The 10,526-nt window shown below is 36.6% G+C and overlaps 1 long non-coding RNA gene across 1 annotated transcript; it reads left to right on the top strand.

The window, feature by feature from the left end:
* Positions 1–9,631: 9,631 nt before the first annotated feature.
* On the top strand, positions 9,632–10,159 carry LOC141627393 (uncharacterized). Its single transcript, XR_012536962.1, has 3 exons — positions 9,632–9,731; positions 9,834–9,950; positions 10,052–10,159. It is a non-coding gene; the product is annotated as an uncharacterized LOC141627393 (long non-coding RNA).
* The last annotated feature ends 367 nt before the right edge of the window (positions 10,160–10,526 follow it).

Genomic DNA, 10,526 nt, shown 5'->3' on the forward strand with positions numbered 1-10,526 from the left:
CTACCTTCACTTATGGATGATTCTCCAACCTCAAGTGTAGAGATACTCCTTAAAAATTGCACCCAAGACAAAACCCTTAAAGCTTATATACTAATTAACTAGATTAATATATAAGATATCCTTGATAATTCTAATTATATTTATATTACTACACTAGTAATATTATGCTGTAATATTAGAATTTGATGAACAATTTTAAGAGATTCTAAAACTATTTTAGAGAAGGATGTAGTGAGAAGATTAATAAGAATGATAACAAAAAATGCATAAGGAGAAAAATAGAGAACAAGCTTCTCTATGTACTAAGGGGAGCTGGTTTTTGGGGGCTTGGAAGGCCAATGCATGGCCATCTCCTTTTTCTTTTTTTCTTCTCTAAAAATATAGGCATGTAAGGCTATATTTCTAGGTGATGATTATGTTTTATTTTAACCATTAAAATAAAACCCCCACTAACCTAAAATCCTCTATTATTTTGGTCCATACATAAAATGGACATCCATTTTATGTTTGTGATTTTGTCAAATGTCATTTGTTAGGTCATGTGTCACACACCATGCCCATATCTATTTTTAATTCACATTTATCCAAATAAATATCATTTCACAATAAATTAATTACATATGACATATTAGCTAGTATTTCTTGATCACATAGATAAAATGGGTCATATAATTATAATTCACAATATTTTATAATTATAGTTAATCAATCATTCTTAATTTAATTGTTTCACAAATAATAAGGAATTTTAGTAATGAAATCTTTTAATCACTAAAATAAATCTTATTTAATCAAATTACAATAAGATACAAATATTCTTACTCACAAATTAATTGTTCAAATTTAAGGAATTGATTAACTTGTATCGACATACAATTTATCAACTTATCTATTAAGGGAATTGTCCTATAGGTTTGACCTTAAGGGATCAACTGATCACCACCGTCAAACGACAGTAATGTCAAACTCTAGTTAGCCAATCATTAATGATTAATGTTGATCAGTTGACTATATAATGAATCATCCCTTACGTATTCTTATTATGAAATTTAATTATGATGTTTAATCATGTGATCGCACTATTGTTGAGGACACATACTCCAACAAAATTAATGATACATGCTATGCAAGGAGTAACTACTCACAATCCTACTTGAACTGGTCTTAAATGACACCAGTTTATACGACTCTAAAACTTAGAAATTATAAGTAGTTTGCAAAAATTTCAGGTCAAGTCTATTTGTTCAGCTAAATTTTAACATTAACTCGTGGATATGCAATAAGACAAGCTAAAAAGATATCAGTTTATCGCAAGGCTTAAGCAAAAATGACTAAAAGTAGTGCAATTTCATCATTGAAATCCACCGTTCCGACTCAACCTATATGCCAAAGTAAACATGAAAATTTTTTGATTTTCTTATTTTTTTTTTTTTTTGTATTTTTTTTGAAAATAAAATACAATGCAATAAACGTGAATGCAAAAAAAAATGCAAATGCAGACTCAAAGGATGCATTACCCTCCCCAAACCAAAATGGACAATGCCTTCATTGTCCTCCAGCATACACCAGCAGAATAAATGGGGACGGGAAAAATACAACCAATATGGAAAACAGAATAAATAAATATGAAAGGAGATGAAAAAGTATAAAACGCAAGAAATACTTACAAAATAAACTTCCCCAAACCAGCCAACAAACTGGGGAAGTGAGTAGTCCAGCAGCTACTCGTCAACCCCCTCGTAGGTTGGGTCCTCCTCCTCTAACGACCTCTCGCAGCAAGCTCAGCTTTGTACCTCTCCTCCCTCTAAACAGTGTCCTCCTCGCTCGCAGGCTGTGGGTAACCCTTCGCCGCGTAACGGTAGAAAGAAGGGTGTGGCGAGTCAGCTGGGACAGGACATCCTCTCATCATATGGTACTCGTAAAGAGGTAATAAGGCAAGTGCTTGATCCCGCTCCATACAAGGCACTATACTGCGGAAACTCAGGTAAAGTCTCTGTGGAAGTGTCAATCTCACGTTGGGCAGTAGCCCGTAGAGAAGCAGCGCGAGACCCCGTACTCTCCCAGAATGGGAACCGGTAGCAGCAGCAGAAACATTAACAGCCGCGGAAGTAGTAATAACGGCAGCATGCACAAGGGTAGTGGTAGTGACCGATGCGAGTGTCGACGCAGCAGCAGGGGTCGACATAGGAGAAAGAACATTAACGGCAGCAGTAGCCGCGGTGGTGACGGTTGTGACAGCAGGGACCACCGTCTCTGAAATAGGCGGTGTAGTAGCAGAAGTAGAAGCAGAGCTCGTCAAAATACTACTATCAATCCTTTAATCAAGAGTAAGTTCGAAAATCAACATATAATAAACACCATCGAATTTATCCCCAAACCAATTTATAGAACCTTAATTTGCACAAAATTAGGGTAAAACCGCAATTAAACATTGAATAGAAGGGGAAGGAACTTACTTGAATTGATTACCCAATAAGAAATGCAATTAAAATCAATGAAAACTTCAAATTAATCGAAATTAATTGATTTTTCGAAACCCTAATTCTTCAAATAGCTCCAAAATTGTCGACAATCAATGAAGAAAATAAAGGGGAATGATTTAATTGACTATAATGAAAGTATTTGGGTAATTTCGGGAAGAATTTGAAGAACTTAGGTTGGGGATCTGGGGATGTCGAAGAAATTGGGGAAAATTAAAACAAAACAAATGAAGGTAAGTGAAGAACAAAGACTCCCTCGTGTGCTTTAGTCGCTTTAATCACTCGATCGAGTTGTTTGAAACTGCTCGATCGAGCATATTTTGCCTTCAATTGTTCGATCGAGAACTTTGAAAGTACTCGATTGAAAGCTTTACCCTGTGCATTGAATTCCACTCGATTGAGAACTCTTGGTTGTTCGATCGAGAACTTTTACTCTTCAATTTTGCTCGATTGAGTACAGGACAACTCCATCGAGAACCCCTAAATTTTGACCTTTCAATCGAGAACTGTGAATCACTCGATCGAGGACTTCCTTTTGTCATTATGCTCGATCGAGCATATAAAGTTTTCGATCGAGGAAATTCTTCTGGGCACGCTTTCCAATGGTCAAGAATCTCCCAAAACCTGCATAAAACACAAAAATACTTCCCGCAAAAATACCAAATCCACAGTACATAGTCTATATTCTATCTAAAGCTAATTAAATCTAACTAATCTAATGCTATTGTCTAAATGCAATAAAAAGTCTAACAAATTCAAATTACAAATTGTTTTTATAAACGGGATGGCGTCCCGTTTTATCTTCCGAAACACTTGAACAACCCAAAAGAGGGCTTTTGACTGGAGGAGCTCCCTTCAGCATCGCGGACCGTCCTTTTTGGCTTCCATGAACTTGAATTGATCGAAGGAGAGTAGTCCGCATCCACATATGCCTTTACTCTCGTCTTTACTTTCTCCTGCTTCTTCCTTTCACGGCCTCTGTCTTTTGCATCATCTCTATCATTGAGCTCAAATTCCACTGTACTCTTATCACCGGGATCTCCAATGTCCAATCCGCCTAAGCCTGTAACAACAGAAATGACAGAATGATCCTCCATATTTCTCCCAATCTGGGGCGGAGGTGTTAATATCGCAGCACATGACTCAACATTATCAATAGGAGGTTCCGTGTCAGGGTCTGTAGAGGGTAGTGCATTGTAGGGCTGGACTTGCATAGGAGCCCTGCGAACGCTAGACTGATAGAAAGTCAACTCCTCATCACCTACCAAGAAAGTCAAAGCCTTCCACTACAAGAAAACACGTCAAAGGCGACAGACATACTACAGTCGCCAAATTGGCGACAGAGAAAAAAAAACGGGCGACCACTATCCGTCGCCAATTTGGCGACTATACCTTTTTATCCAAAAATCCGATGAAATCCACGGGCGACGCAATATTATCCAAATTGGCGACCGAAATCAGTCGCCAATTTGGCGACCATTACCCGTCGCCATTTTGGCGACCAAAAACGGTCGCCAATAGCCTGTTATTTTTTTTTTTGACAGATTCTTCTCACCCCGTCCCTCATTCATTCTATCTATCAACAAAACAAAAAAAAAATCGCCAAGAGTTCCGACGCCACCACCAACTACAACGACCACCGGACGCCACCACTCGCCGCCGCCATCCGCACACTACATCCCTACCGACCCTTTGTTTATAATAAAGGTTTGTTTTCGACTCAAATCGATTTAATTACTTCAATCCTTCATATGTTGTTTAAGTTGTGATCCTTATTTAGTATCTAGTTGTAATTTATACATTAGTGATGCTTATTATTGTATGTAGTTGTAATTTAATTAGCATTTTTGTTAATTAATTTGAGTTAGGGTTAGAAATTGGGGTTTTTGTTAAATTAGTAATGTGATTTGATTAGGGGATTGTATAAGGTAGTATAGTTTTATGAAGGTAGAAATTTGGGTTTTTGTTAAATTAGTAATGTGATTTGATTAGTGATGCTTAGTTTTAGTAATATTGAAGTAGTATTGTTGAAGGTAGTATAGTTTTATGAAGGTAGTATAATGTTAGGATTGTATAAATTTGCCTTATAATTAACCAAATTAAGTTAGAATGATTTAATTAGCATTTTTGTTAATTAATTTGAGTTAGGGTTAGAAATTAGCATTTTTGACAACTTGTATAATTAACCAAATTAATTAAGTTAGAATAATTTAATTAGCATTTTTGTTAATTAATTAGCATTTTTCTTGAATAGAATGAGCATGATGTATAAATTTGCTAAATTAGTAATGTCATTTGATTAGGGGATTGTATAAATTTGCCTTATAATTTTGACAACTTGTTTAATATATAATGACCTAGTACCCGTTCAAGAATTACTCATTAGGAGCAATTCTTGAATAGTCCCCATTTTGGGACTGTCTTTGTACGTTTCAAGTCACTTAGGTAGTAAACACATAGTTGTGATTTTATTAATGAGAAAAGAATTTGGTTGCAAATTTCTCCAATGTTCTCACGAATACATATGTGGAATATGTATCTTTTCCACATTGTGTATTTGGAGAACTAAGGGAATTCTTTGCCGAATTTTTTCTCATTAATAATTCACAAATGTGTGTTTGCTAGTGACTTGAAACGTACATTGATGGGTTTAGGTTGGAGTGATAAGGACCCAATTGAAATCTTGAAATTAGCATAAAATGGAGGATGAGATAACCATTGCTTTTTTTGTTGAAATTAAATATTATTATTTAAAATGGTTAGTTTGCTATATATTGCTTATAGATTAAAATGAAGAGATCGAACGTAGCATTTGGATGTACGAAGAAAGAGTAGATAAGAAGAAACGTCCTATCGCTAGATTTGTAAAGGGAGTTCGTGGATTTATTGAATTTGCTAGATGTCAAGATTCATATGATTTGGAACAACATAAACTTAGGTGTCCTTGTACTAAATGTAAAAACTTAAAATATTTATTTGACATTGAAGTAGAAGAGCATCTTGTTACAAATGGTTTTTTTCCAAACTACTACAATTGGATCTCCCATGGAGAAAAATATTATCCCGAAGAGCCTCAAATCCAACAAAATGAGAACCCGTATAGAGAAATGGTACTTGATGCCTTTCGGTCTAATGATTTCATTAATGACGACCGTGTACCAATGATTGATGAAGAACAACCAAACCCAAGAGCAAAAGCCTTTTTTGACATGCTAAGTGCTTCTGAAAAAACCTTATATGAGGGGAGTAGAATGACATTGTTACAAGTTGCATCCAGGATAGTTTCTTTAAAATGTGAGTATAATATGCCATTTAAAGCCGTTGATAGTATTGCTACGTTGGTTGAGGATGTTATACCCGATAATAATGTTATGACCAGAAATTTCTATAATACCAAGAAAGTGGTCAAAGGTCTTCAACTTCCACATGAAAAGATTGATGCATGTCCTAAAGGATGTATGCTTTTTGGAAAGATGATGCTTTGCTTGACAAATGTAAGAAATGTCAAAGGGATAGATATGAGACAAGTGAAGGAAATATTGTTTTGAAGGGGAAGAAGGGTAATAAAAGGAGTGGAAAGAGAAAGAAACCAATATCAGAAAACACATTAATTTATTTTCCATTAGCTCCTAGACTTCAAAGAATGTATGCCACGAAAAATCTTGCCAACCAAATGAGATGGCACAAAGAAAATCCTCGTACACCTGGAAAGATGTGTCATCCGAGTGACGGGGAGGAGTGGAAGCGTTTTGATAGGTTATATCCCGATTTTGCCGAGGAACCTCGCAATGTGAGACTTGGCTTGTGTACGGATGGGTTTGACCCTTTTGGTCAGTTTGGTAGAAACTACTCGTGTTGGCCCGTAATGACCACGCCGTACAACTTACCTCCTTGGCTTTGTCTGAAAAGACAATTTATTTTCCTCTCTTTACTTATTCCGGTCGATAACCCAAAAAACCATCTGGATGTTTATTTACAACCGTTGGTGGAGGAACTGAAGTATTTGTGGGAAGTTGGTGTAGAAACATTTGATGTGTCGAAGAAGCAAAATTTCCAACTAAGAGCTTCATTGTTATGGACTATAAATGATTTTCCCGCATATGGTATGCTATCGGGATGGGCAACATTGGGCGAAAGGTATGTCCTTATTGCATGGATAGGAGTAAAGCATTTTATCTTCCTAATTCCAAAAAAATTAGTTGGTTTGATTGTCATAGATGTTTCTTACCGGATGGACATATTCATAGAGAGAACAAGAAATCTTTCTTAAAAGGTAAGGAGGTGCGTGACAATGCTCGGTTCGACTCAAGGGGATGAGATATGGGAGGGTACATGTACGTGATTTGCCAACAAGCTGTCGATGGGACTGAAGAAGAGTTTAAAGAGTTGAAAAAGAAAAAAATGGTTGGTTTAAAAGAAGTATTTTTGGGAGCTTCCCTCTTTGGAAAACAATGTTGATCGGACACAATTTGGATGTGATGCACATAGAGAAGAACTTCTTTGAGTTACTTATTCATACGATTATGGATGTAAAAGGAAAGACACGTGATGATATTAATTCAAGAATAGAATTGAAGAAATTTTGTGATCGTCCTAAACTTTATATTCGTAAGGATGGGGCTAAACCAAAAGCCATATTTACTCTTGACAAAGCTCAAAGAAAGGTATTGTGCGATTGGATAGGAAACTTGAAGTTTCCCGATGGATATGCATCCGATTTGAGCCGTTGTGTTGATTTGAAGGAACTGAAGTTGAAAGGGTTGAAAAGTCATGATTGTCATGTTTTCATGGAGCGCTTATTACCCGTGGCTTTTAAAAATTTACTCCTGACTACAGTTTGGAATGCGATTCTGAGAAATAAGTCAATTTTTTAGAGATTTATGTTCCTCCACGATATCAGTTGAGGACATGAGTCGTTTAGAAGACCAAATACCAGAAATTTTGTGTAAACTTGAGATGATATTTCCGCCTTCTTTTTTCAATTCGATGGAGCATCTACCTATCCATTTGCCATATGAAGCTAAAGTTGGTGGACCCGTCCAATATAGGTGGATGTATCCTTTCGAAAAGTTTCTTAATCATGTGAAGAAAAAAATTGGTAATAAAGCTCGTGTGGAAGGTTCTATATGCAATGCCTACCTAACGGAAGAGATTGCCAATTTTTGCTCTCTTTATTTTGAAAAACATATTGAGACCAAAGCAAAATACTTGAATATTGATGAAGCGGATGAACTAGACACAAGTATACCCAAGTGTTTCCAAATGCAGGATGAAATAGGGTGTTCATCAGTTGGGGGAACAAGATTTACGGATGACAAGGAGTATAACCGTGCCCACCTTTATGTGCTATCTAATTGTGAGGTTTTGGAGCCATATGAAGCTCAATTTGTGATAGATTTCATTAAAGACCACCCTAATGTGAACAGAGAGGATGTTTGGCATAAGCATGAGGATCAATTTCCAGCCTGGTTTCGGAAGCATGTATGTAAGCTAAATATTCAAGATGATGTGATAAGAAGCTTGGCTTTGGGTCCTTCTCGAAAGGTTGTGACGTGGAATCGATATTCAATTAATGGGTTTAAGTTTCAAACATTTGACTATGGCAAAAGTAAGGCTAAATGCAACTACGGCGTTACTATTTCTTCTCTTGATGGCAATGATTATTATGGCATATTAGAGGATATCTTTGAGTTGTGCTACAATGGCCGGGATAGGAGTTATAAAACCGTCTTATTCAAGATTCAATGGAGGGATAATTCCGTAGCTGGAACGAGAGTCCATGATCGTTACAAACTCGTAGAAGTGAATCATAGTCGAACCTACTCTCAATATGACCCATTTATACTTGCACAACAAGCTCATCAAGTTTATTTTGCATCTCTTCCGAGCACAAGCAATGATAGACAACAAAAGCAATGGTGGGCCGTTTTTAAAACAAAGGCACGATCAGAAGTTGATACATCTTTTTTCCAAGAAGAGGTTGTATCAGAAACAGTTTTGTCCCCAGTTGATCATGATGAAATTATTTATGCAAATGAGATAGAAGCGGAGGAGGAGTTAGAAGAGGAAGAAGAAGAGAATGATAAGGAGAGGGATGGGATAGAAGAGGGGGAAGAAGAAGAAGAAGAGGAGGAGGAAGAGGAAGAAGAAGAAGAAGAAGAAGAAGAAGAAGAAGAAGATGAGGATGAGGATGATGATGATGATGAGTAAAAGAAGGTATTAAAAGTATACATATCAAAATTTGGAAACAATTATTAGCGTTTTATTTTGTCTTTTATACTTGTTTATTAGGTTTTATTTTTTTGTATCTTATAATAATTATCTTGTAATATTTGCTAACACTTTTTATTCAATTGTAGTACACATGGCTCCTGGAGGAAGTAGGCGGCATGGAGGCTATAGTGAGGGAGGTAGTAGTTCAGGAGCGGGAGGAGGCGTTGACCGTTCTACTACGGAGGTGAGTGAGGAGGAGGAGGAGGTTGCTATACCCGACATGCGACAACAGGATGATCCTTGATCCGAATGGTCTTTGGTAATTTTTTATTCATTCTATTTTGTAATTTTTTTATTTAGTAATAAATGACTTTTTTTAGACATATGTTAATTATACATTATTTTTTTTCCTATATAATTATGTTTGATTTCAGGTTTAGAAGTCAAACAGTTGTTCGTGGTGTGACTAATAGCACCCAAGAGAACATGACACACGGCGTTACTTGTTGGAGTAACGCTAGTGATGAAGATAAGGAGATGTGGTTCAACAACTTAGGGTATCTATTTATAAAATATATATTATTAAATATAATTTATTTATTCTTTTTACCTTATTATTAATTTGTTTCTCATCTATGTGTTTACTTTTTGTAGCGTGTGTTCTATTGGCCAACCAACCTTGAGCGCCTAGTTTGGCAAAGGTATAATGACATTGGCAAGAAGAGGCTAAGGGACAACATGTATAAGGTGTCTAAGAGGAAGAAGGCGCCATCTTTCATGAAAGGTATTTAGTTTCTTTTAATACCCGTAATTAGTTAAAATTCATTACATATTTTGAAAATATATTAATTAATAATTGTTATTTTATTGATTACGGGTTCGTCATATGAGGAATATACCAAGTATTAGGAGCAGTCCTGAGTTCAAGGAAGCATCGGCCGGAACAAGATCAACAGGAAAGGAGGAGATAAGGATGCGGAAGTTGAGCCTACTCATTATGGAGGGTCTCAATCTTTTCATGATCGTGTGGTGTTAGATGTAAGTTATTTGTCTTAGCTTTTAATTTAATAGTCTTCTAATTTAATTAGTCTCATTAATTATCATGTTTGAGTAACAATTTCCTTGTTTTTTTTCCGGAAGACCAAGAAGAATAAGGGTAAGGTACCCACGATTGTTGATCTCTTTGTTGACACTCACGCAAAGAAGACAAGCAAGGGCAAGTTGATCTTCGCGAAGGAAAAAGATCAACAGTTATATGTAAGTGTCAAAAAATAAAAATTTCTTAGCTTTTTAAAGTATATGTTTTATCAATTTTTAGATAAGTAACCTCTAACCATTAATGTTTTATCAATTTTTAGGAACAATTCCTTGTCCGTAGGAAGAACAACCCGGAAATTGATGACAATGAGCTATGGTTTGATCTTGTTGAGGGGTTCCAAAGAGGAGATGTGTATGGAGTCGGGTCGGCAAAGGAGATTTTCTACCCTCCTACAAGAAGAAGAGGGTCAATTTCCTCCCAACAACAACCTTATACCCCAAGTGTCGTGAGTGTGCTCCAAGCTCAATTAGCCGCCGTGAGGCGCAGGATGCCGAGAGGGAGAGGCGGGATGCCGAGAGAGATGCTGAAATTCGGAGGATGAAGGAGGAAATGGAACGGATGAACTCCTTCTTCGCCAATTGCAACACTGGGTGGCGCCCGCAACCAAAGGATCCTAGAGATCCTAATCATGGAGGTGGTAGTGGAGCGGGAGCAAGTTTCCCTGTTATGTAGTTTTTTAGAAAACATGTTATTCCCGGATAATGTTAGATGACCAAAACTCGTAGAACTCGTAG

Source organism: Silene latifolia, chromosome Y (assembly GCF_048544455.1).
Source record: "Silene latifolia isolate original U9 population chromosome Y, ASM4854445v1, whole genome shotgun sequence".
Taxonomy (NCBI): Eukaryota; Viridiplantae; Streptophyta; class Magnoliopsida; order Caryophyllales; family Caryophyllaceae; genus Silene; species Silene latifolia.